At 45.7% G+C, this 24,291-nt stretch overlaps 1 long non-coding RNA gene across 3 annotated transcripts; it reads right to left on the reverse strand.

The window, feature by feature from the left end:
• LOC120845814 lies at positions 1 to 14,179 on the reverse strand. Of its 3 annotated transcripts, XR_005716905.3 has the most exons (4): positions 13,442 to 14,179; positions 11,912 to 12,095; positions 6,855 to 9,683; positions 1 to 730 (listed from the first exon to the last, which is right to left on the reverse strand). It is a non-coding gene; the product is annotated as an uncharacterized LOC120845814 (long non-coding RNA). The 3 variants fall into 3 exon arrangements; XR_006076677.1 differs by lacking the exon at positions 11,912 to 12,095 and having other exon boundaries at positions 13,442 to 14,178; XR_006076678.1 differs by lacking the exons at positions 1 to 730; positions 11,912 to 12,095 and adding an exon at positions 1,704 to 1,963 and having other exon boundaries at positions 13,442 to 14,178.
• Between the last annotated feature and the right edge of the window lie 10,112 nt (positions 14,180 to 24,291).

The following is a 24,291-nucleotide window of genomic DNA, read 5'->3' on the forward strand; positions in this document are numbered from 1 at the left end:
TTTGAAGACGTGCCTCGATGAGGCAAGCAAGTTGTTTTATTCCTGTGCCCCATTTTGAGTTTAAAGTAAAATCTGTCACTGTGTTGATGCGTTACCATGCTGCCTCTCAAGATAGCAGAAACACTGCCACAGTTTGACTCAGTGAAACAGTTGTCCATCAAAGGTCACAGCACCCCATCACATAGCCATCCGCAACATCTCCCAAACTGTGACCATCACCGGCACAACTTTCATCAGTCTTCTGGCCCCCCCTTGCCATGTCTCTATGAACATAGCTCAAGACAAAGCATAGGTATTTTTTGTGGGACCCCATTACACGCCTGACATATCTTTTGCCGCAGAAGCGAAATGTCCCACACTTAAATGTCAACAGTAACATTGGTTCACCAAAATATAGACAGAATATAAATATTGCATGTTCGTCTCCTGGACTTGTCCCTAGAAGTCCTCTGCGCCACACACTGACGACTAATCCCAGTGACTTAGCAGGCTTGCCTCTATTGCATAGCTAGTTCGGCAGATGAACCTGTCATGAATGTTGATCACCATGGCATGACAAAACCTTCCAATAAACTTCTTGCCCCACCAGCCTTACACTGTTCACTCGCCATGGAGATCTCCGAAATGAGGCACTAGTTCCATGCCACTAAATTGCACAGCCTCGCGGTGAGCAAATCACCCCGTAGCCTTGCTGACATCTCCAAGGCCACCGGTCTCGAGGTCCAGGAACCTGCACATAATCAATAATTGCTGTAGCAAAAGGTCACAGAATCCACCAGCGGATGCTACATTTTCTTGCAATGGTCAGTGAACTGAATTACACAGGACCTTGACCTTTCCATTCCAATGGCTCCACCTCTATTCAATCACATATACTTCACTGGGTCCAGTACAAATAGCTTTATTGTTTAACACAAGATCAAGGTAAGGTTTGTTGCAAGGGCAGCCAAATGAAAACCTAATAAAAATGTTTCTCTCGATTTCGACTCCAAAAACATTTTGTCCAGATGAGCAATTTTCATCACTTGTTACCTGCTGCTCACCTGTCATACTTTGGCATTTTCAACAGATTGAAGGTGCTTCCCTCCTTGAGGGTTAGTATTAACCTATGATGAGTGTTCAGGGAAAAAAAGGCTCAGGTGGCAGGCACCAAAACGGCAGCACCCCAGGGTGGCTTAAAAGGTTATTTCAAAACAATGTACTATAGGTAAAGTTCTAGGTTTTTGGTATGACGGCAAACACTGAAAAGTAACCCTTAAAAAGTGTTTCTCAAAATCGGTGGAAAAAAGCAAATAAGAAATTCAAGTTTTTTTTAACAAGAAAAACACCAGTTTTACAACAAACAACCTGTCTTGACATCTTCATTTCGTGTTCTCTTGAATACAGACTACACTGATCTGTTTGCAAGGCTGCTTCCTCCTTTGAAAAGTGTTTCTACGTGTGCCATTTAGCACTCCATGGGTCTTATAGATATGCTGTCACTCCTATGACACAAGCCCTGAGAAACCCTGCATGCATTACGGTCAACAGCAAAAATAGACAATGAATAACATCAAATTTGCAAGAAAAGAATAAACAGCAAGCCCCCCCCCCCCCCCCCCCCCCTCTTTTTCGGATTTAAAGAACATGGAACTTGGCTTTAAAGAACATCACTTTAAAAGTTGCAGTTACCCAATAAAAAAAGCAAGTGTTACAGTTACAAAGTACCGCTAATAAAGAGTAGCACGTTACAGTTCAAAGCTATTGGAAAAAGTAACAACTGACCGGTAATGCATTACTAGTAATCACACTCCATTTCGCATTAAGATGGAGCGCAGCTGATGCTAGAAGCCATCACGCCCGGCCAGAGTGTCATGGACATTGCGCATTGCTGCGCCAAGCCGGAAGGTCGCCCAACACACTCTCAGCACAGAATTAGTTGTGCTGGCTCGTAGCATCTGCTGCAATCCACCTTAAAAGGCCCCTGAAAAGAAAAAAAAAAAAGTTAGTCTTTGAACAGTCTGGTTGGGACACGCGTGTCAAAAGATTAGTTTATGCGAAAAAAATTCGTTTAGACCAATAATGACGGCACAAGACGCCATTTAGTCGGCAGTTACCTCCTTTCCACTTGTTTTCTCTTGGCGTTTCGGGCACATGGAGTAGAAATGGACCGGCTTTGCCTTCACGACCGAGATGGTTATTCCGGAATGACCCGTGACTTCATGGGCTTTGCACACAAAATTTCAAATAAACTCCCGCCGTCAATATTGCTCTAGAAAAATTTTATTTTTTTTTTTTTGGCATAAGATTTGATTTTTGACTTGCGTGTCCCAACCAGACTGTTTAAAAAAAACTTTTCTTTTCAGGGACCCTTTAAAGGGACACTGACAGGGTATTTATGCTCGCCGAGGTTTTTAGTTTTATGTGACATATGAGAGCCGAACTACCTAGAACAAAATTTGCAGCTCGAAATTCGGTTTCTTTCCGCCCGAAAACTGCCGATCGAGTCGCGCTCACTCTCTTTTCCAAGGCAGTTTTCTAAGGTTTAGACACGACCATCAAATTTAATCAAAGTCGTGGGTCATTGAAGGCACACAGTGAATCCTAAAAGTATAAAAAAAATGAAACATTTTTTGTAACTCCCAAAAAGCTGCAAATATGTCAATTGAAAAAAAGAAAAAAAAAAAAAAAAGGTTGCACAGACAATTGGAAGCATTCTGTGCGTTCACTGCATAATTCTCAACATGGCGTCTTTTCACGTTTCGTGGGACTCGCGGATGACGGGCGTGGGACCTCTACTTCAGAACTGTCGTTCACGGTGTCGGTGCATTCTGTCTTCTCTGTAGCAAAATATTACTTAAATAGTATTCAAACGCCTGGCAAAAAATTAAAAAAAAAATTTGTGAGGGGGGGGGGGGGGGGGCAGTGTCCTTTTAAGGTAAACTTGAGTATGGCTACTGCCCATGACTAAGTAAGACAGTTAAAACCAATTCTGTAAAAAATTTTCGGAGCAGCTCAAGAGGAGAACATGTACATTTTGAAGCAGCTTAGGAGCAGAAAAGTCCACATTAAAGTAAAACATGTATCGCAACAAAAACTTATTATATAAAAAAAAAAATTAAAAAAAAAAAGTTTTGGAGGTATTTTGGTGCAGGTTTGGGCTGTTTTGGACAATTTAAGGGTGATTTTGGGATAAGATTGACCGAAGGATGGCTGGTCAACATTTTCAAGTCAATTGATATTTTTATATGTCATTGCCTAGTGTCCGGTGTAAATAAACATGTTTATTTTTCATCAGAAAAAGAATCTGGGCGCACAAGAAATCTTCGATCACATAAAGGTAGACGGTCGCATTCACGCTCACTATTGGAGCAGGCATCTTTGAAATTAAATAACTAAAACAATAACACCAGGAGAAGACTAATACTTTTTAGAATCAGAAACAAAGAAAATTATTTAGACATGGTGGGTGTAACCATTACAAATTATTTTGTTAAAGGGACACTCAAGTGGATTCTGATACCGTCTATTGTCGTAACTCAATCTATAAGCTCTAAGCATCCTAAGAAACCCAAAATTAAATTCAAGGCTGGCCGATTTCCCTATTGAAAGTCCAATCAAAGATTGTGCCACGCCCCTCTTTCTGTGCCATGGCGCAGAACACCAGGGGGTGCCACCATGCGCGGCTTCGAAAAGTCAGTCCGCCGGGTAACCGTCACTCGTGATTTACTGTCATGTGCCTTCCCCTGCTGCCTTCCTGTCTGGTGGCACGCTCTAGTGTACTGCACCACAATGCAGAAAGAGAGGCGCGGAAAAATTTTTGATTGTACTTTTACTAGGGAAATCGGCTGCTCTTGAATGTGGTTTCAGGTTTTTTTAGGATGCTTAGAGCCTATATATTGAGTTACAACAATAAATAGACACGGCTGCTATGGTAACTGCAGTGTATTTTGCGGAATACATGTTTTGAAGCTCAGCGTCTAAATGGAGTTCCACAGCACTCTATGGAGCACACAGTTCGTAAACGAAAATCTAGATGGCACTTCGAATTTGGTTTTCACACTAAAACCTAGAAGGTGAGCAGCGAGTTGCGTGCCTGTGACACGAAGACATCAATACTGTGAACGCTGCTCTTCTGGAGCTTGATGGTCACCGTGCACGGCTCACTTTTTAGAGCACTAATGGCCAGGCAAAGCGCAAACACAATATCTTCATCACCCTCTAAAATATGTTGCCACAAACAGTGACGTGGTTGGTGTCTAAAACGCGCTCACACACCACAAAGCTTTGGAAGTTGGGGTTTCTGCAACTTTTAAATATCAGTATGCTCGTTTTTCTACCACGCATCAATATCTCCGTCACCTGTAATATGATCCTGCCCTAACTGCTTTGCATTTGTACACAAATGAGTCATTTTTAGCGCAGTGACAAGCGTGAACAAGCAGGTGCATGTGAAATCCTGGAGAATCTATCTTCGTCTCTTCTGCCATCTTGGAAGTACCGCCTTGCCACGTATGGGGCGTTGGAGTTGCAAATACGGGATATTAAGCAATGACAGAAAAATATCAATTGAATTGAAAATGTCGACCAGCCACCCCTTGATCGATCTTATTTGAAATCACCCTTAATGTTTTTGGCACAATTCAGCAACAGCCAATATGTTTTAGTTTTGTAGAAATCTTCATCACATAAATTACAAATTGGCAGAGTGTATACACCGACGTGCGGCGTGCTTTGTTTATCAACACAACGGCAAACTCGCGCATGCGCAGAAGGTATGTGGACAGAAGCGGCCGACCTCTGTGTTTTTGCCATTGCAGTATGTGGTCTACATTTGTTGGTGAGGCTGCACAAGGTGCCTGAATTTCATTTGTTCTTGCATTTTCTGCCAACGAACCTCGTATGTGATGCTAGACTATTTGGGCTAGCTACCGGACTTTGAACGGCAGTGGTACAGACAAACTGCATTGATGGCATTGCACAGACAAACTGCGTTGATAGCGTTGCCTCTGACAATTCTAATGGGCACTTTGACAAAAAGTTGGTGTGCCACTAAAGTCAATGGCTTATGTCGTCATTTATCTGGCGCCTTCAACAAGCTAGTACACAGCTGGCATGATTCAGTCATACAAGTCTCTTGATCTGTAAAAATACAGCACGAGTATAAATGCGCATAACCCTTTGAAAGAACCGCATAAATTGCTACCTTGACCTATCGTGCTACGATTTACTACAGAATTGATCTAGATGGTGCAGCTCAACCTAAAAGTTTGAGCCCCCCCACAGCTAAGGAAACAACACTTTTTATGGGTGATTGCCCACTCCTTTTGGTGCAATATCATCAAACAGCCTTTTGGGCCACCGTGGCATTTATTACGACTGAAAAAATGAGGGAATGGGAAGGAAGTAAACTTGGCTTATGTATTATCTGTCTCCCTTTGCCAAAATAGACAGTGGCCTAAAATGTAATTTGGTTTTCACACATAAACTATTTTTTTTTCTCTTACTAAAGTGAGCTCTGTTCATTAATATAGCTAGAAATGGCCAATTTTATTGAAAAAAAAAAAAAGGTTTATGTGCAGGCAAGCTGACGGTTGACACTGTGGTCAAAAAAGGGGAAAAAAAAATTAGAAGAGATAGAAAAAAAGGGACAGACAATGTCACAATTATATTCCACCTGTGTGCTAAATTACATTGGTCCGAGCTGTGCACATTATTAGTTTGTACAAATATCACCAATGACGAGTCACATTCGTCCACCCTCATGCTGTGCTGCTCTCTGCGTCAAAAACAAGTTACGTTCAAAAATTGGTTTCGGTTTCTATTTTCAACCTAAAAAGGTGCTAGAAAAAAAAAAGCGTTTTGCACTTTTGCAATGTGTTTAGCCTGACAGCAGTTGTTGGCCTGGCAACATGAATTTAAAATGGCGACACGCATGAGGAATGCTAATGGCGGTGATGGTTCCCAGAAAAAGAGCTGTTCCTAGCAGCAGTTCGGACGGCAGCGATGCTGAAGATCCCGAATTTGTCTTCAGAGTGAGTCTCACATTGCCTGTGAAGACAAGACGGCCTCAGACGACGACGAGAGTGACCATGAGAACGTGCTTCTGAAGACTTCAAATAAAGTAGGTCGACTCCTTTCACAAGAGGTAGAAAAAGTTTGCGGGAAAACGCATAGGAATCCTGCCACTGAATGTCAATATGGTAGTGTTTATAATATTCCTTTGGCACCTGGGTTTTCATACATAGTTTAAACTGGATGTTATGTTAATGAGCAAATCATAGAGCACAAAAGGTGTGTTCTCCTGCAATCCCCAAATTCAGAAACTGTAGTACATTTACAAGTTTGCAACAGTTGTCATCCGAATCGGATGGCCACCACGGTGATAAGCCGAGCGAGATCAGTTCAAACGCGCGGTAGAAGAAACTCTTAGTATTGGTTCTGCTGGTAATTGTGTAAGTGTCTCGTCTATGGTGATTCACAAGCAAGTACAAACTTTTTGACCAATGCAATTTTTTTTTTTGTCAGTTGCTTGACCTTGGCACGTATGGATGCGTCGAGTGCATTTCTTTTGTTTGCTCTTGCTGACAGTCTGGGTGTGTGACTTGGTGTGAGGGTTCTTGGCGTTGACTGTGGTGTACCGTTATAAAAGGGTGTGGTTTTAGAATAAACCTTCAGCTGTGTTCGAGACGGTGTGTGTGTGTGTCATCCTTTTTTTCGTGTCCTTTTTCCTTCTGGTGTTTCAGTTTTTCGTCTGCAATTCACCAGCTTGCTTGTACTTTAACTCTCCTCTGAGTTATCGCTTTTTAGAATGCTGGCAATTGAATCTCACCTAGCCCGTTACAAACTATCCCGTGCACACAGGGATGACTTACATGATTATGCTTCCTGTAGCAGATCCTCATGCTTGTGGTCGCCAGTGGTCACTCCCTCTTGGCTCACAAAACAATGAAACAGTGATTATAGGCACTTATTAGCAAGAAAACGATTATATCCTAAAGCATATAAGTCACATACTAAAATAATTTGGTATGTCGCGGGAACTGCAACTTTCACATTCCCGTGCAGCAGTATGCAAAATAAAAAATAAGCATGTAACAGGCAACTTGAGGTATTATGGTTACTCATTAACTTAGAGGTAACCTGTCTGCATAAATTTGAAATTAAATTGGCAACCTCTGGCCATTAAAACTTTTCCAATTAAGACCAGCTGATAACATAAGCCACCTGTTGGAGAATGGCGAGCTCGAGCACCTCTTGACATTCTCCAAAGCGGAAAAAGCTGCACATTCTCGTGCAGTAATACTATCTAAAAAAAAGTGCCGGTTTCAGCGAGGGGCACGCTTATAAACGAGCATTTCGAGGCACTATGGTTGCCCGTTAATTTAGAGACAACCGTTCCGGATCAACTGAAATAAAATTGCCAATCCCTGGTTGTTAAAAAAGCGTTACGATTAAGGTCAGCATATAATGCCTCGCCTAACGTAACCTGTTGGAAGATGGTAAGAGATGCCCCTCTTGCCTTTAGCTCGAGCCTCTCGTGACATTCTCCAAAGTGGAAAGAAATCCAAGCTGTCCAACACGCCATTCCTTTTTGCAAGAAGAATACTGCCCCTTTTTTGTAGTCCAATTGTCACGACTACTGATTTGCAAAGTAGTCATGCTCCTTGAGGGCCAGCACAGACATGCTCGGAACATCCACATGGAGCTGAGCGGATGCTGCTCCTTCTGTAGGAACTCACCTGGCTACAAGGCCCTGCATGATGTGCTGCTGCTCCAAGCTGGTGGGAGGTTTGCCATGCATGGGACCAGAACCAGGGCGTCTTTTGGGGGGGAAAGTACCGTGGTTGTTTTTCCATCTTTTTTTTGTGAGGGATTACCCTAGGTTTTGGAGAAGTCTCATCTGGAACAGAGTCAAGTACTTCTTGGGCCTTGGTACGGTATTTCAACACCAGGGAGCTTGAAGAGCTTGTCAATTTCTTCCTGGAGAGGGACTTGTTCAGTCCACTTATTGTTAAACATATGTTGTCCTTTGAATTTGGTTGAGTCTTCTCCATCCCTACCTCAATACCCTGCCGAATGTCATCCAAGAGGGACTGTGGCTCATCATCTAACGTAAAGCCTGTTGCTTCACGTGTTGTTGATGGCATTTCTACACCTGGCTCAGTGTCGGCCTCCTCCACGGTCGTCACATGAATCCCCAGGTAAGCTACTGCGTGAATATGCTTGCACATTGATGATGAAATCAGGCTGTCATTGCAAGTGCACTTGTAACTGTCGATAAAGATATCACAGTCCCTGCAACGAAGCACGCAACTCTGGCGGGGGTCGCCCTTCTCAACATGGTAGCTTCTCTCTGTCTGGGACTGAGACTTTACAAGTCAGCCATTGCCATTTTGCAGCTGTTCTACATCTGATGCTGGAATTTTCATCCCCTCCTGGTGCCTCCGAAAAAGGGCTGCATCATGCCGATTCGTTTTTCCTTTTACGAGCGACTTGGGACGCTTGTAGAGCCGGTCACGGCTCAGTTCGAAGAGGATCATCAACAGCTTGTCAAGCCTCTGGTTGTGAGTTCCATGCATTAGCGTGACTTCAGGTCCTTGTACATTGCCTCCAAGTGGTTGGTAGTATTAAAAGGAATGCCCTTTCTGAAGCAGAGCGCCCACTGTTAGGCTCTGCCACCATGGTAGTGCCCAAAGTACTGAAGAAACTCCTGTACTTGTTGAATTAGTTTTGGATCAGCCTCTTTACTTAGTTTCTGACACGGGAAGCCTGTCGGAGGTCGTTGGAATTGACCCCATCTTTGCAATTTCTCAGCGCCCACAACTCGTCGCAAAGACGGTCACGGGTTTGCTTATATCTTGGACTGACTGCAACTTCAGAGCCCAGTCGTGGCTTACATGCCACGAGCAGAGCATCCAATGTTGGGCACAGCCCATCACTTCCTCCCATGCATTACCTTTATGGCCTTAAGGAGTGTTTCATAGCCTTGGTGTCTAGTTACTTTGAGATCAAATATGTGCATGGCATGCCTGACTGATCTTCTGCAGCTGTCATGAGTCTTCAGTTGCAGATTGTGGCCATTTATATTATGAGTGTAGTCAATGCACAGAAACTTGGGGCCAAGCTTTGTGAGGCGTTCTTTCTGAGGGACAGTCATCAGGGCAAGCTCAAAGCTCTCTTTTTGTTTTCCTTCCTCCATGTCAGTACAGGACTGGGGAATCTGACTTTGTTCAGTGCCGTAGCTCTTTCGTCAAAATTTCATGCTTGGCGGAGATGTTGCCAATGTCTTTCATTGAGAGCAAATGTAGCCTGCCCATCTCACTGCCAGCAGAAGAATGTGCGTCTACCAGATCTTTACGGGCAGGGATGCCTTGCTTTAGTTTATCAGCTAAAGCCTCCTTCTCAGTCGTAAAGAGGCGCTGGTGCTTCAGTTCCTTCGGGTGGCCGTAGTGTTCTGCCTGGTACTCTACTGTCACCTTGCCATCTTTCTCTGTAGCTTGAATTGTGGCTAAGCATTGCACATTAGTCTTACAAGTGCCCTGGGTTCTCAGTTGTCATTTACCTCTTGCTCTGAAATGATCCAGAGCGGTGGCAGTAGTAATACCTTTTCAGGAAACCCTCATCTCGTCCCTTGGGTCCGTCGTGGAGAATGAAGCGAACATGCTCTCTGCCATCCTTAGCCTCCCTCCAGTCGCTGAATTCTGGCAGGCAGAGAAGAAAGAAAGCTTAAAATGAAATGGCCTGAATTAAGAGTGGTATGTCAGTCACATCATATACCCCCTGCTTTAAAACATCTTCATGTTTGTTTCACTAAATGTACATCCCAATCAGACTTTTAGCTGTAGCATGCAGTCCATGGTTTTTTTGTGCTCCCAATGCCCACATAGTAGGTGCACTCCTAAACACTACGGTCTGCAAGAACAGGTTCACTGCACCCCACATGTGTAGTGTTTGCAAGTGCACCTGCTATGTGAGTGACGAAAGGACAAAAAAAAAAAAATATGTTTTGCATATTCATAAGTTCAATGCAAGTGCGCACTACAATGGAGAGGGAGCACAAGTTTCTTTGGCTCCATGTCGATCGCGCATCTTTCACAGAACATTTTAAATCTACGGTTAACCAAACACTAAGAATTTTATTCGCGAATCGATTCATCCGAGAGCTTACTATTTTATTTGTATTCCGATAATAAAGTATTCATACACCCCTAGAAAAGAGTCAAGTCTCATTATAGTGGCAGTCACAAGAGCAGCTGAAAAACCCCAGTGTGTTGGTACCATGTAAACTGTAGACGTGAGATATATGCTTACCATAAAATTCTGAGAGATGCCCCAGCCTCGAAAGGTAAGCCACCCCAGTTTTTGGCTTCATTTGCTTTTTTTTCTTTTTAGTTAACTATTGGGGAGATAACGTGTCTAGTTATTGTGTCGAGTTAGCTATGGCAAGATATAATGAACCATTGCCGACTGGCAAGTAGAGCCATTATTGCTTCACACTGCAAGTGAGCCCACTCCTTAATTTGAGCCATTTTTTTTAATTCATTTTAGGTGGGCTATCTCTCGGGATATTAGAGTAACACTATGACCCCTCTGCTTCACTCCCCAGGTAGCCATACTCCCATCATACATACCTGTGGCAACGGCCAAAGCCGCTACAATCAGGTGTGCTAGGTTTGTGCTTAAGCTTATGTGCTTAAGCTTACACTGAGCAGCCGAGCAGATAGAGCTCCGCGGCTCGTGCGCATGAACTCGTGCCTTGCGCCCGTGGCTAGAACGTACCCGGCTTTGAGCCGATCGTCATATTAAACCTCTTCTTCTACCTTGCTATCGTGTCACCTTTCCTGACGCAACTTGCAACATGGTGTCAGAAGTGGGTTGCGGAAGTCGTTGAGAGCGGAGATGCTCAAGAGCCACGTATAGAATGTGAAGGCAATCTTCATTCACAGACGAGAAGTGGCCGATGCGTCAAGGCTCCCCTGAGACTTTGACTCTTCTGTATGGGGGAGATGTTGGCTACACTGAGCAGCCGAGCAGATAGAGCTCCGCGGCTCGTGCACATGAAATCGTGCCTTGCGCCCGTGGCTAGCACGTACCTGGCTCTGAGCCGATCGCCAAATTAAACCTCTTGTTCTACCTTGCTATCGTGTCACCGTTCCCTGGTGCAACTTGCAACACGACTTGCAACACTATCCACAAGCTTTAGCGTCAATGCACGAGAACAAGTGTTGGCTCGAGGAATAAAAATTGACATTCTATTTTATCTTAAAAAGGGCTCGGACATTCATTCAACTCTTTCTCGACCTAACGTAACGAGGAAGTATGTTACCGCACAAACAATTCAGTGCTAAATGAATTGCATGTGGTAAAATACTCCTTCAGGACGTTATAAGGTATATACACTGGAAGTATGGCTATTCCCATGCACAGGTGTGCTTTAGGAGGCGATCCTGTTGATGTCCTGATGTGAAAGTCATGCTTGTAAAGTAACATGGCTTAAAGAAAGCTGAAGTGGTTCCTAAAAATATAGTTGGAGGTCAATTCTTGCCTGGTTTTACCCCATGAATCCAAATATGACAATTATTTGGTGCAAAATTGTTGGCAAACGCAAGATATCCATGTTTCACATTCACCGTTTATGACGTCAAATATGGGTTTTCGGCTACACAGCGCATGCCACTCCATAAAGGGTCCCTTTCATTTCATCGAAACTCGCTTCATAAAATTATGTTTCGTGGACAACTTTTCATGAACACACGTTTCGTCAACACAATCGTTTCATTGATGCTTGTTATGCGAATTGCACGCTGTAGGGACATTTCGTCTTGCGTGTATCACCGGGGTATGCATTAACCCACCCACCCGCCTGCCTGCCTGCCTGCCTGCGTTCACGCTGCTTCGCGGCGGCTCATTACAAAAAATGTTAACCCACCTTACCGACACTGCACGAGACTGTCGCAGTGACAGTCTCATGCAGCTTATTACAGAAAAAAAGGTAATCTGAGCTGTCGATGAAACGTCATGCAATGAACTGATTGCCGCTTCTCCAGGAGTACTCTGAGTTGCATAGCTTTGATCAGTGCAGTTGGTGCGCAAGCTTTTTGAGGACCGTGCACCTGCAGAACAAAAGAGCTCTTTATACGACGTCACAAACTACCACTTTGAAAGCACTTTTCAGAGGGGAACGAAAGAATAAACTCTTACCGCACAGCAAGTTTTAAAGGGATACTTCAACGAAATTTGAAATATTCCCGTCGTGTTCAAAAATAGGTTGAATATGATCCACAATATCTGTAAATGACAATCGCACGTTTGTATTTTGAGCCTGGTGGCTATATTTTTCGTTATAAACGGCCCACTCTGGCAAGCGCTGGGAGAAGGCCCAGCAGAGACCACGTGACATCCAACGCAATCGTGACGTAGGTCGTCTCAAGACGATCAAAGCTACGGCGAGGCTGACGTCGAGAGGATGGCCTAGTCGTTCCAGCCACCGAAGCGGCTGCTTTTGTAGGAATTTTGAGTGACGGGTTAATCTTCTGTAATCTTGAAGGGGGACAATAGCGACTTCTGCGACACACAAAAGGCATTCTCGGGAAGAGGGGAGTTCCTCCTGCCCCTCTTCTCTCGTCGTGGCCGGAAGCGAGACGACCTCCGTCACTAGCTGTCAAGGTTCCTAGACGGGCATTACAAGCGAGGCGTTAGCGACATCCACCAGGTGCTCCTTGCTAATCGTTTAATTCGTTTTAAAATTCCTTTTTGAGACTTTTTTTTAACAAGATATTGGTATGTTCTATGTGATACTGCTCTTTTGAACACATATAGACCAAAAAAATGAGCGCCGAAATTTCGTTGTAGTATCCCTTTAAGCATCTCGAAAACAATTTGCACAAAAGACGAGAGAGAGACAGGACAAGTGGCACTATCGAAAAGAATGTGTCACTCTGAGATTCAAAGAAAGGCAGTGTTGCATTTTGATACTCTAGAAAGATGAGCAACCCTCTAGAAGAGAAAAGGAAAGAAAAAAAAAAATTAACAAACCGACTTTCTTCTCGTACTTCTCTTAGCACGCATTAAACAGTCAGTCGATACTAGATGGTAACGCTTGTTGCCATTTCTGTTCTTATCCTCTTCTTTTGCAATGTTTTCGAGATGACCAAACTGGCCCAACAATACACTTTTAATTAATTTCCGATACGACAACATATGCTGGGATTTCATGTGGCAGCTCGTGCTATTAGAGGACGAGTGTATTCCCTTTGTGCAATCGCAATAGTCACCATTGGTGCGGATGCAAATTTGTGGTAATGAATTGTCGTCTCTTTTCAGAATTTTTAGTCTTTAAACGAGAGCTTGAATTATATCTTTTCTGCTCTAGGCCCACACCGTATTTTGTAACAGTGGTAGGCATTGTTATTGATCTTTCTTCTGTACAAAAGGTAGAAAACTAAGCGAGCGCACTTACCTTTCAACAAATTGAACTTTAACTTGTCACGCCTCGCGACGATCCCGTGTTTCGCTTCAAAGTGGCGCAGCAAGTTCCCAATGGAATGCAAAAGCTGTTGGACACAGATCGCATGCAAGGCGGCAGCGGACAGTGTGATCCAGCTGGTGTCAGCGTCCCCGTGAACCTCCTTTAGGTGCCTCTTTAAGTTGTAGATTTTCTTGAAGCACATCTCACAAATCATGCACTTGTACTTATGCCGTGTACTAGTCGCCGTGTACTAGTCGCCGTTGTCACAGTGCGACGATGTTTCTTCGCTGTCCACAGAGGTGAGTGCGCGTCGTCGGCTTTGGGAGCGTCGTCTTCCGAGCACCGCTTTGCGAGCTCGTCGGGTCGCTGGGATTGCGAGGCCACGCAGTGCTACTCCGTCCGTTTTGCCATTACTCCCGTTGAAACGGTTCAAACCTGTGGTGCCTGTGGTTCAAACGGTTCAAACACGCCGCTCCGGCAACCTGAGCACCTGAGAACCGTTGAAAACAGCGAGGCCAGGTTGGCGCCAGTGGGCAAGTCAATCATGATATAGGATGGTCGAGAAATAAACCAGTTAGCTGAGTTTGAGACGTCCCTTTTTGTGTCTGATCCTTCTATTAAAAAGTTTCCAATTTCTTCGACCACAGTCTCAGGTGTTATATGACATGATTATCATCATCATCACTACCATCCGAACGGATTCCCTACGAGCGGTTTTTCCCTACGCTGGCGTTGTCCCCAGATCTAGGCACGGGCAGATCTCTGGATAGGCGCTCGCGGCGCCCACCCGCGCTAGAGCACTATATAGCTCCTACGGAGCAGAGTAACGCAATCCTTTGAACCCCATGTTTTGCCGACAACATGGCCGACAGAGCGGCTCGGCGCGAGTCACGTGGTACTCAGGGTTCCAGGAGGCGGCCCGCCCTATGGGAGAATACATGGAGATCGACACAGCACGGCTGATTAAAAAATGAACGGCGAGTTCATACTTTTCAAAACTAGTCTGTCGTGAAGTTAGTAAAACACTAAACACTTTATCAAAGTTTTAACAATATCGGATGCGTGTGCAAATTTTGAGAAGGCAATTTCCAAAGCAATGGCGTTTGAAGCAGACGATTTTTGCTCGCAGCGGAGATGGGCTTTTCGGGTTGGCCGGGGCGGGTCACGTGAATGGTGTGACGTCGCCGTGTCGTCTGCTGCATGATGCCGCTCAGGCAATTTTTAAAAAAAAGTCAGGTCCTTGCGGGGCACAAAACTTAGCGCAAATTATTCTAAAGTGTTCCATTATTATGTCAAAAATGATTGCGATTCCGTACATTCCCACAAAAGTGGAGAAACAACGATTTGCTCACGTTCTCCATGCATTTCTGACCGCAGTTGGAACCTCCGGGCGTTCGCCGCTAGTCGCCGAGAGGCGGCGTTCTAGATTGCGCTACTCTGTAGGGAGGCTGTAGTGAGGGTGGGCGCAACTCAAAACCTGGAGAGCGTTTGCAATTTAATGGCGGCGCCTGAGGGAGAGGATTCGAGAAAGGATATGCGCCAGTGTTGCCTGCACGAGAGCAGGCACCCGCTCTGTTGCAACTTTGTTGCTCCATGCGCCTTTCCTCCTCTCGCCTCCCATTGCAAGCAACGAGCGCCTTGGCGCAGCCTTTCTCGCTTCCTTCTCGCTCCGAGAATTGCAAACGTCGAGCGGAGAAAGCAAAGTTGCCAGACAAGCAGCAACGTCCAAGATGGCGGAATTTACCATTTTTCGCGTTAAAAAAATACTTAACCTATCGCAACAAAACTGGTGGCTATGGAAAAGTAATCATTTATACCTTGTGTAAATTATTCAAGCACCTTAATGGGCTTATATGACTCGAGTTAGGAAAGAAAACGACTTTTTGCCCCATAGACTCCCAGCAAAATTTAGCAATTAAATGGCGTCCATGTCCCGTGATCGCCGATCTAGCAGTTGCACCCACCCTCACTTGAGCCTCCCTACTACTCTGCTCCGAAGGAGCTATATAGTGCTCTAACCCGCGCCCCACCGGACCTTTTCATCCTCCTCCGCATGGGCGCTGCCATCTTGGAATCACGTGACGCGGCAGCCATTAGGTTGCTTCAACTTGCTGCTCCGCTCTCCCCTTCGCGCTTTGGCGGATGTTTTGTATGTGTGTTTTTCGTCGCGTTTCACCGCGCTTTCTTGCCTTACTTCGGAAACTGTAGTCCGATACGTCTGCTCGACAACTAAGAGATAACGAGTGTTCAAAGGTCCTTATGAAACCGAGGTTTGTTAACCAGAGAAGTAACCAGAAATAACCAGAGAAGCGCGTATATTTTTATTGCGCATTTAGGATCGGAAGGCGTCAAGAATAGTCAGCGCAAGGAGTCTATCTGTGTTTCCTGAAAATATATCGAAAACAGTTTCTTTTGATTATGTGAGGAAATTCGCGGAAAGGATAGACAACGAACGTTTAACTTGTATTTTATCTGAGGCTAAAAGCAATGGTATGTCAACATCAGGCGATTTGTTTGTTCATAATATCACACATACTTGTGTTTGAGGTTCTCAATCTTTTTTGTGACGTAAACATTCGCTTGCTCGATTTACCTATGAAGCTTAAAAAAATTGTATACAGTACTCGTTCCCATTTCGACAGTCATTTAAGTGATTTATTGATTAAGTTTAGATAACCAGTGCCATTTACTTAGCACAAAGGCTGAGTCTTCCCGCGTAAGAAACTCAGTAGCGAGTTTTAGGATAGCGTGCACAAAGAAATAACATCGTTTCTATTTGCGAATCCAAAACGCGGTTTGGGTTCGGCGCTTGCACAATAACAACAATGATTTTTTTTTTTGCGTATGTTGTTTTATTTTTTGCCTGTATCTGGAATCCGCAATAATTGACGCCGAAAAAAAAAAAAAAAAAGAGCCGTCCTGCTATAGATCTGGTTTACTTTTTGTGGCTCGACGCCGATATTAACACAGCGAATCTGTTGAAACAAATAAATATTTGTTCACACAGGTTCACACAAACTTTCCGAAATATTTCGCCTCCTGCGCCCCTTAATTTTTTTTTTTTTTGCCAATTTTACGGAAGGCAAATGCCAGATTTAATTTGACGGGACTGTCACCCATTCTTGAGTAAGCAAATGTTCATATAAAAATAATTTATTTCCTAAGGTCAATATCGTGAAATGCTGCTTATGAGTACTTTAGAAGGCTTGAAAATTAAAAAAATTCATACTCGGCCTGTCAAAACATGGTCGAGTACTGAGTTTAAAAAAAAGGCCGAGACGATACTACTTGGCTATATCAATTATCTGCGTCACCACACCATACGTTTTTAGTCTGCGAAGTTCACTAAAGGTTGGGTGCCCACGAAAACCAAACAGTGAGCAGTCAACTCGCGAGTTTATTTGTTCTGGCCGATTAGGTACATTGCTAATCAAACTGTCGATATGCTTCTTTACATTCACGTGTTAGTCTCTTCATTAGTTTGTTTTCTTAGAAACTGGCGTCATCGGGCACGGCCGCAGAAGATGGTAATCTTCCCTGTACATCAGTCAGGCGTTTCGCAACCGACCATAATAAGATACACCAAAGGAGTTGGTCAAAAATCCCGCAGTTTAGGCTAAAATAAAATAAACCTCATAGTCCTCAAAGTGGTTCAATACCACGGTTTCATTGGTTGTGCGCTACAAAGAAAATAATCATATCACAAAATTAAGCAAAAACAACGTAAAACAGCAACATAGCCGAGTTCACGTTAAAACCGAAACCAACCAAATTGAAGCAACCTAATGGCGCCGAGTGCGTCAGCGCCCTCTATCCGCCGGTGAGGCAACTACTAAAATGAAAAGGTCTTATAGCGTTAACGCGAGGCCGTACATCTGCGCGCTATGCAAAAAGAAAGCTTCGAAAGGAACGCGAATATCTTTCCACCGGTAAATTCGTGGATTGTTGAAGTTCACGAAACTGCTCTGATGATGTAACCGTGTTTGGGACCCCGAGGGTCTGCCTGCATGATCCGCCGCTTGCGGCAGCCAGAATGTATGGGAAAATGGCGGACCTTTGAACCAAACAATAGACCGAAGTCTAGTTTACGGGTTCGAAGGGTTGGGGGTATGGGACTGTCTCATGCACTGATCTCAATGACAATTGCTGGATCGCGCTTGCCGCTCCCGCAAGTGAAGCCACCGGGCGTCACTCGCTTGGGATACGATTTGCCGTTTTTGCTAGCCTTTGCTGCGGTTTTCCAGCGTGCTGACGACACGTTTTCTACTCGTTCGTCGTCATTCGCCGAAGAAGTTTTTTGAAGACTCTGTGTATTGTTGAGACTTTCCGTTGTGAACACGTGGAAAATTTTACGAAAGTGCAGTGTCGCAGGAAAAAGGCACAACGCGTCGAAAGGAAGGGCTGGCGGCGTGTTCAAAGCATCCTTGGCACGCCGAAGTGCCGTGTCTCTGTGCCTTCGCGCGCTTGGATACCGACCAAGAACCGACGCCGTGTGAATGTGTTTAGCGAGTGCAATGTGCGTGAAGCCGTATCAAAAGGTACAACTCGTCAAAAACGTGTCGCCGGTGTCGCGGCGTGATCAAAGCTTCCTTGGCACGCTGAGTGATGCATCTTTGTGCCTTCGCACGCTTGGATACCGGTCAAGAATTGACGCCGCGCCAAAGTTCTGAACGTGTGTCGCGCGTAGATGCCTTTAGATCATTTATATATATCGGCCACGGAGTTCTGGATCGTCCAGCTGTTCCGGTGAGTTGCTATCAATAAAAGGGGGAGATCTGTACGTATTCTTATGTTCTATATTAACCATGGCTATGTCCCAAATCTACTCTAATAGATTCCGTGGGAGCACGAATAGGGCAACGTTGTACGTGGAGCCAGGGGGGTTTTCGAAAGCAAAAGTACAAGACGGCGAGAATGAAAATCTTTGAAGCGCGGCCGATATGGTCGTGTGCAATCTGTTGACCAATTACAATTAGGCGAGTCGCGTAGGTTGATAATAAGCCAGCACTAATCAGTGATGAGGAGCTGTTGTGCACGGTATTGTGTAAATCGTCTAAGGACGAAAAAAAGACGTACCTTCTCCCCATCTTCCGTCGCTAGTGGACGCTGGATTAAGCTCGTTCCTAAACCGCGAGGGGAAAAGACGCTGATCCAGAGGCACGAACAGCTTCACGCACATTGCACTCGCTAGACACATACACGCGGCGTCGGTCCTTGGTCGGTATCCAAGCGTGCGAAGGCACAGAGACACGGCACTTCGGCGTGCCAAGGATGCTTTGAACACGCCGCCAGCCCTTCCTTTCGACGCGTTGTGCCTTTTTCCTGCGACACTGCACTTTCGTAAAATTTTCCACGTGTTCACAACGGAAAGTCTCAACAATACACAGAGTCTTCAAAAAACTTCGGCGAATGACGACGAACGAGTAGAAAACGTGTCGTCAGCACGCTGGAAAACCGCAGCAAAGGCTAGCAAAAACGGCAAATCGTATCCCAAGCGAGTGAAGCCCGGTGGCTTCACTTGCGCTGCAGCGAACAAGCGGGGAAGCGCGATCCAGCAATTGTCATAGAGATCAGTGGTCTCATGCATAGGCGTTTCTTCCACTTGTCTTCGATTTTCTGCGCCCTGGAGATGACTTCCAGTTGCGTGCCGATGTCTTCGGCAGCCAGTAAGGTTTCCCATACCGGTAGGCCATCTTCTACCCGGAGGGTGGCAGGTAGCGGGTTTGCAGGGCATTCCCAGTACACGTGCCGCCAGGTTCCTTCTTCCTGTAGCGGTAGAGATTACAGGGTTTAAAGAAAAGTTTATTGACACTGTAAACTGCAAGACGTAAATCACACCGGTATACAATGGGAACATGTACGCTACAAAGATCCAGGGACGGAGGTAACGAAAAAACATAACTTAGCGAATCAAATATGGCCGCTGTTTACATCTCATCAGCACACACGAGGAGGGTTCTCTCCTTTACCTAAGAAATGTCAGTGTAAGCCAGGCGTAGCGTTCGGCTGGCTAACGTCATATCCCCCCCCCCCCCCCCCCCCCCTTTCACCCCACCCCACGCCTCTCACACCTGTGCGAGAGGCGCGAAAAGCAAGTGGATGTGACCACCGACCAGCCGGACGTAGCGGCAAGACCACCGCCTGAGGAACTCTTCCTCGCCCAACCAAAAGAGCTCGGAGTCTAGGTGACGGAGCAGGGTACCCCGCAATCGAGAGAGGACTGGCCACATTGCACGAGATCGTCGTTGCTGGCCAACCGCCGCACAACGATTCTGCCAGAGGACCAGTTGGCCGACTGCCAACAGGAGCAGGGCGAAGCCCCCGCGGGGGCACCTACCGCCTGACACAAAGTTCCAGATGCCGATACCCCGGAAGCCATGGTGCACCAAACGCCAAAATGAGCGCGCAACGGGACAATCAAAGAAAACATGGGTGTTTGTTTCTACCTGTCCACAGTTGGGGCACTTAGGGTCGGGAACAATGCTCCAGCGGTGGAGTCATCTCCACGGCGGACGCGCCGCGTTGAGCTACGGAAGTTAAAATGCACCTAGGGCGGGACGTGCTACCTGAAAGGCCCGCTGAGGCATGGTTTTATAAAAACAATATTAATTGTTCCGCAAAACCTTGCGAACTAAAGATGATAAAAACATCACGCGCCCATCATTTGGTACTAAACTCCAATAAATTTCATACAAAAAGAGTCTTTTCCGTTTGTTGTTACGCAAAAACAGGCTTTCAAAAAGCTCGAGGCGACCTCAGTACAGACAAATGATAAAGAGTGGCGCTGTTGTCGCATTTAGCTCGGTCTCGGTGGACGCCAGCGGCCCAGGTTTCGGCGGCGAGTGTTTTAGTAACGTTGGGTACCACTGATCTCAACATAGAGATCATACATACTAACTGATCTCAATGACAATTGCTGGATCGCGCTTGCTGCTCCCGCAAGTGAAGCCACCGGACGCAATCCCGCTGGGATACGATTTCCCGTTTTGCTAGCCTTTTGCTGCGGTTTTCCAGCGTGCTGTAGACACGTTTTCTACTCGTTCGTCGTCATTCGCCGAGGAAGTTTTTTGAGACTCTGTGTATTGTTGAGACTTGCCGTTGTGAACACGTGGAAAATTTTACGAAAGTGCAGTGTCGCAGAAAAAAGGCACAACGCGGGAAAGGAAGGGCTGGCGGCGTGTTCAAAGCTTCCTTGGCACGCCGAAGTGCCGTGTCTCTGTGCCTTCGCGCGCTTGGATACCGACCAAGAACCGACGCCGTGTAGCGAGTGGACGCTGGCGACAAAAGCGCTAAGTCATCGTCATAATCGTCCAATCGGTGCGCTTCGTGAACTTCGGCCCCAACTTTGTGTCTGACGAGTTTAGAGCCCCTGCTCGGAGTTTTTGTGAAGACTGTTCTATTTTCAATAGACCCGTTGCTCTCAAGCAGGGGACGCGAGCGCGTCCGCAAGACGCGATCATGTTTAAAGCCCCTCGATGTGTTTGCGCTTGTCTTGCAAGTAGCGTCAAATGCGCGAGTGCACGAGGCCCATGTCTCGAGCGGCCCTTGGAAGCAAATGGCGGCGCAGCACTGACATGAGCGGGCCTTGGAAGCAATGGCGGCGGAGCACCCGCTCATGGCACGTTTCTCGAGCGCTTCCACAACAATGGTTGGCGGTACTTGTGAAAAACGCTTTTATCAAGGGACTTTAGATCATGTTATGCTGGCAGCGCTGTACAGGCGGCGCTGTAACGTTCACTTTTGCACGTGCCACGTTCGAATGCAAGCATCTGTCAGCATCTGAGACGCGCGATAACAAAATTTCGTCTGAAAAAAAAAACAAGAAAAACTAAAATAAAAAAGAATTATGCAGCTCGCGGCCTCGGCGTCCCAATCACCTTTATTTCATTGCGTTCTTTCATAGCTTCCGTGAGCCCGTATGCCTCAATTTACATGATAGCGAAGCCGAAGCTACTTGCAAAAACATGTTCCCCTGAACGATGCTCGCACTGCACGAGCGCGCGTGCTTGGAAGGGACACTGCAAGCTCGGAGCTCGCTCTTGTAGCCTCTGCTACGCTGGCATTTAAAATAGAACAAAGTACAAAAAAAAAAAAAAAAAAAAAACTGTAGTGGGGGGAAGCGTGATGACGCAGAGACGCAGAGCAGAGACGCAACTTGCCATCTAGCTTGTTGATGGCGCGTACACTACAACATGCTTGTTTTTAAAATCGCTTTCTGGGTGCGCCATATTACATAGAACCTTAATTGTTCTGTGCCTCAATGGCGGCAATAACAGTTTTATGAAGGCGTTGAAACGGTGGGATTTTCGGTGCGGTGTTTGAGCCAGCGCCCGCCAATGTCAGAGCAGATGCTCCAAGCAGAAAGTGCGTCATCAGAATGACCACACTTTTTCTCGGTTGCGCTGTCCAGACAGCGGAGACGCTGTTGGTAAAAGCTTTTGGGCGTGCGCCAAAAATTTTTTTTTATTGATGGCGTCGCAGCACTTGCTGTTCTGTGCGTCCTCGCATATATACATCTTACTTTCTGGCCTTGTGTCATCTGCTTTGGCTGCATAGTTCCACCGTTAATACAACTGTGATCTTAGTTGATGATGGCGATTGAAGTGACCAAGCTGAATTTTGGAAAGTTTCAATCAATAAATAATAAGTTTCATTAACATCTGCATGAACATTGACCAATACCCGAGCAGGCACACCGTGTGGGCTATATGTATCAGTAAGATGTAATGATTGAGGCATCTGACTGGGAAAAGCAGGAAATGGGAGCAAAGTCGGAATTGTTTTCTTCCATATTTATTTTCTGCTTTCATTGAAAATCTCTCAACAGACTAACAAGATTTTACGTTTTCTTGATGCGAGTCTACAGAGAAATGTATCTCTTCTGTAACCTTTAGCTCGAGCCGGTTCTCCGTTTAATATCTTCCGATAACAAATCCAGGCAACAAGGCATCCGTCAACTGCTCAAAAACATTCGAGAAAAGGTAAAGCTAGACCCACACAAACATTGACAACGTTCAGGTCAGAGTTTGGCCGTGCACGTGTTAAAACTTTGATGGTAGAGTTTCTTCCCAAAAGCTGTTTTCCAGTAGTTGGGCTTTGTTTCCAAAGGAACGGTATAAAGAAGGGGTCAATGTACAGAAATTTTTTTAATTATCAGGGGTCTCCAAACTTTTTGGCTAAGGGGCTGGATCGGGAATCTGTTGCTGTCTCGAGGGCCAGAAAATACCTCAATAAATAACCATATAGATAAGCACTTACATACAAAGTTGAAAGTTAGAGTAAACATGAAACAAGAATAATGGTGGATATATATGTCTAATTTATATATAAATCTAATATATAGCTCATTATGACATTGCACAATAATTGGGACCCAGAAAACTCACCAAGTTCATAAATCAAAGTGCATAAAAACTTTGGCATGTTCTGACAGGGCAGAAAATTAATGATAAAACTGATACCAACAGTGTGAAATTGATACAGCACAGGACACTAAGCACAATGTATACGTGGTAAGCAAAAGGAATTTTAACATACAAAGTTACACAGGTATAATACAGGGGACTAATAATAATTATTATTTCATGCTTCAAAACGACCAAAGTCTTGGTATGGTAGAAGGGTATGCACTTGGGCTAGTTGATGATTCATAGTTTAGAGGGTAAAAGCACTAAGAAACAAAGGAGAAGTGAAAGAGACCAAGACGATAGAGCACTACTTGCAACCAGAGGTCGGAATTTTAGGTCGCCCTCACTCACCCTCACAGCCACACTCACCTAAGCCCCTCACTTACCCTCACAGCTACACTCACCTTCAGCCCCTCGCTCACCCTCATGCTCACAGTCACACTCACCTTCAGCCTTTCACTCACCCTCACTGAACCTCAGGGCCCTCACACACTCATGGCGCTCACGCCCCTCACGCACTCACTGCCGTCATGGCCCTCACACACTCACCGCCGTCACGGCCCTCACGCACTCATGGCCCTCACGCCACTCACCGCCCTCACTCAGTCATGGCCCTCACGCCCCTCACCGCCCTGACGGCCCTCACAGCCCTCACGCCACTCACCGCCCTCGCGGCCCTCACGCCCCTCACGCACTCATGGCCCTCGCGCCACTCAGGTCAGCTTCAGACGGGGGAATTTCGCCCAGAAACTTGACGTCACAACACCAGCAACACGGGCCGCCCGCGATCACACGCAGCAACCAATTGCTGAAATTTCCCATCATCATCATGAAATTTTATTTTTCTTGCACTATTTAGACACAATTACGCGCTATAAACGTGTTTTTATGCATTTAAATCTCGTTGAGAATACTAATTTACCTTTCTGAAATAGTTTATTTCCAAAAACGATTGATTTCAAGCCAGAACCAAGTTTTTCGGTGTCATCATCTCCGGAACGAGGTATCACGTGAAAATTTTGCATCCCTGATTTGATGCAGCTGCTTCAAACGTCTTCGAATTGCTCCGAGTTGCTTGATTATTTCGAGCCGGACCCCATCTCAGCAATTCGTGTCGATCTAGGGAAAGCTAGAAACAACCCGCCATCAACACCAAAATTGCTGAGAAAGATGCTCGATCTGAAGGGGGCCTCACGCACTCACTGCCCTCACGCACTCATGGCCCTCACACCCCTCATGCACTCACCGCCCTCACGCCTCTCATGCCACTCATGGCCCTCACACCTCTCACCGCCCTCACACCCCTCACGCACTCATGGCCCTCATACCCCTCACCGCCCTCACCACCCTCACGCCATTCATGCACTCATGGCCCTAATACCCCTCACCGTCCTCACGGCCCTCACGGCCCTCACCCACCCTCATACTCATGAA

The sequence above is a fragment of the Ixodes scapularis genome, unplaced genomic scaffold, assembly GCF_016920785.2.
Source record: "Ixodes scapularis isolate PalLabHiFi unplaced genomic scaffold, ASM1692078v2 PGA_scaffold8__174_contigs__length_109621045, whole genome shotgun sequence".
NCBI classification, from domain to species: Eukaryota; Metazoa; Arthropoda; class Arachnida; order Ixodida; family Ixodidae; genus Ixodes; species Ixodes scapularis.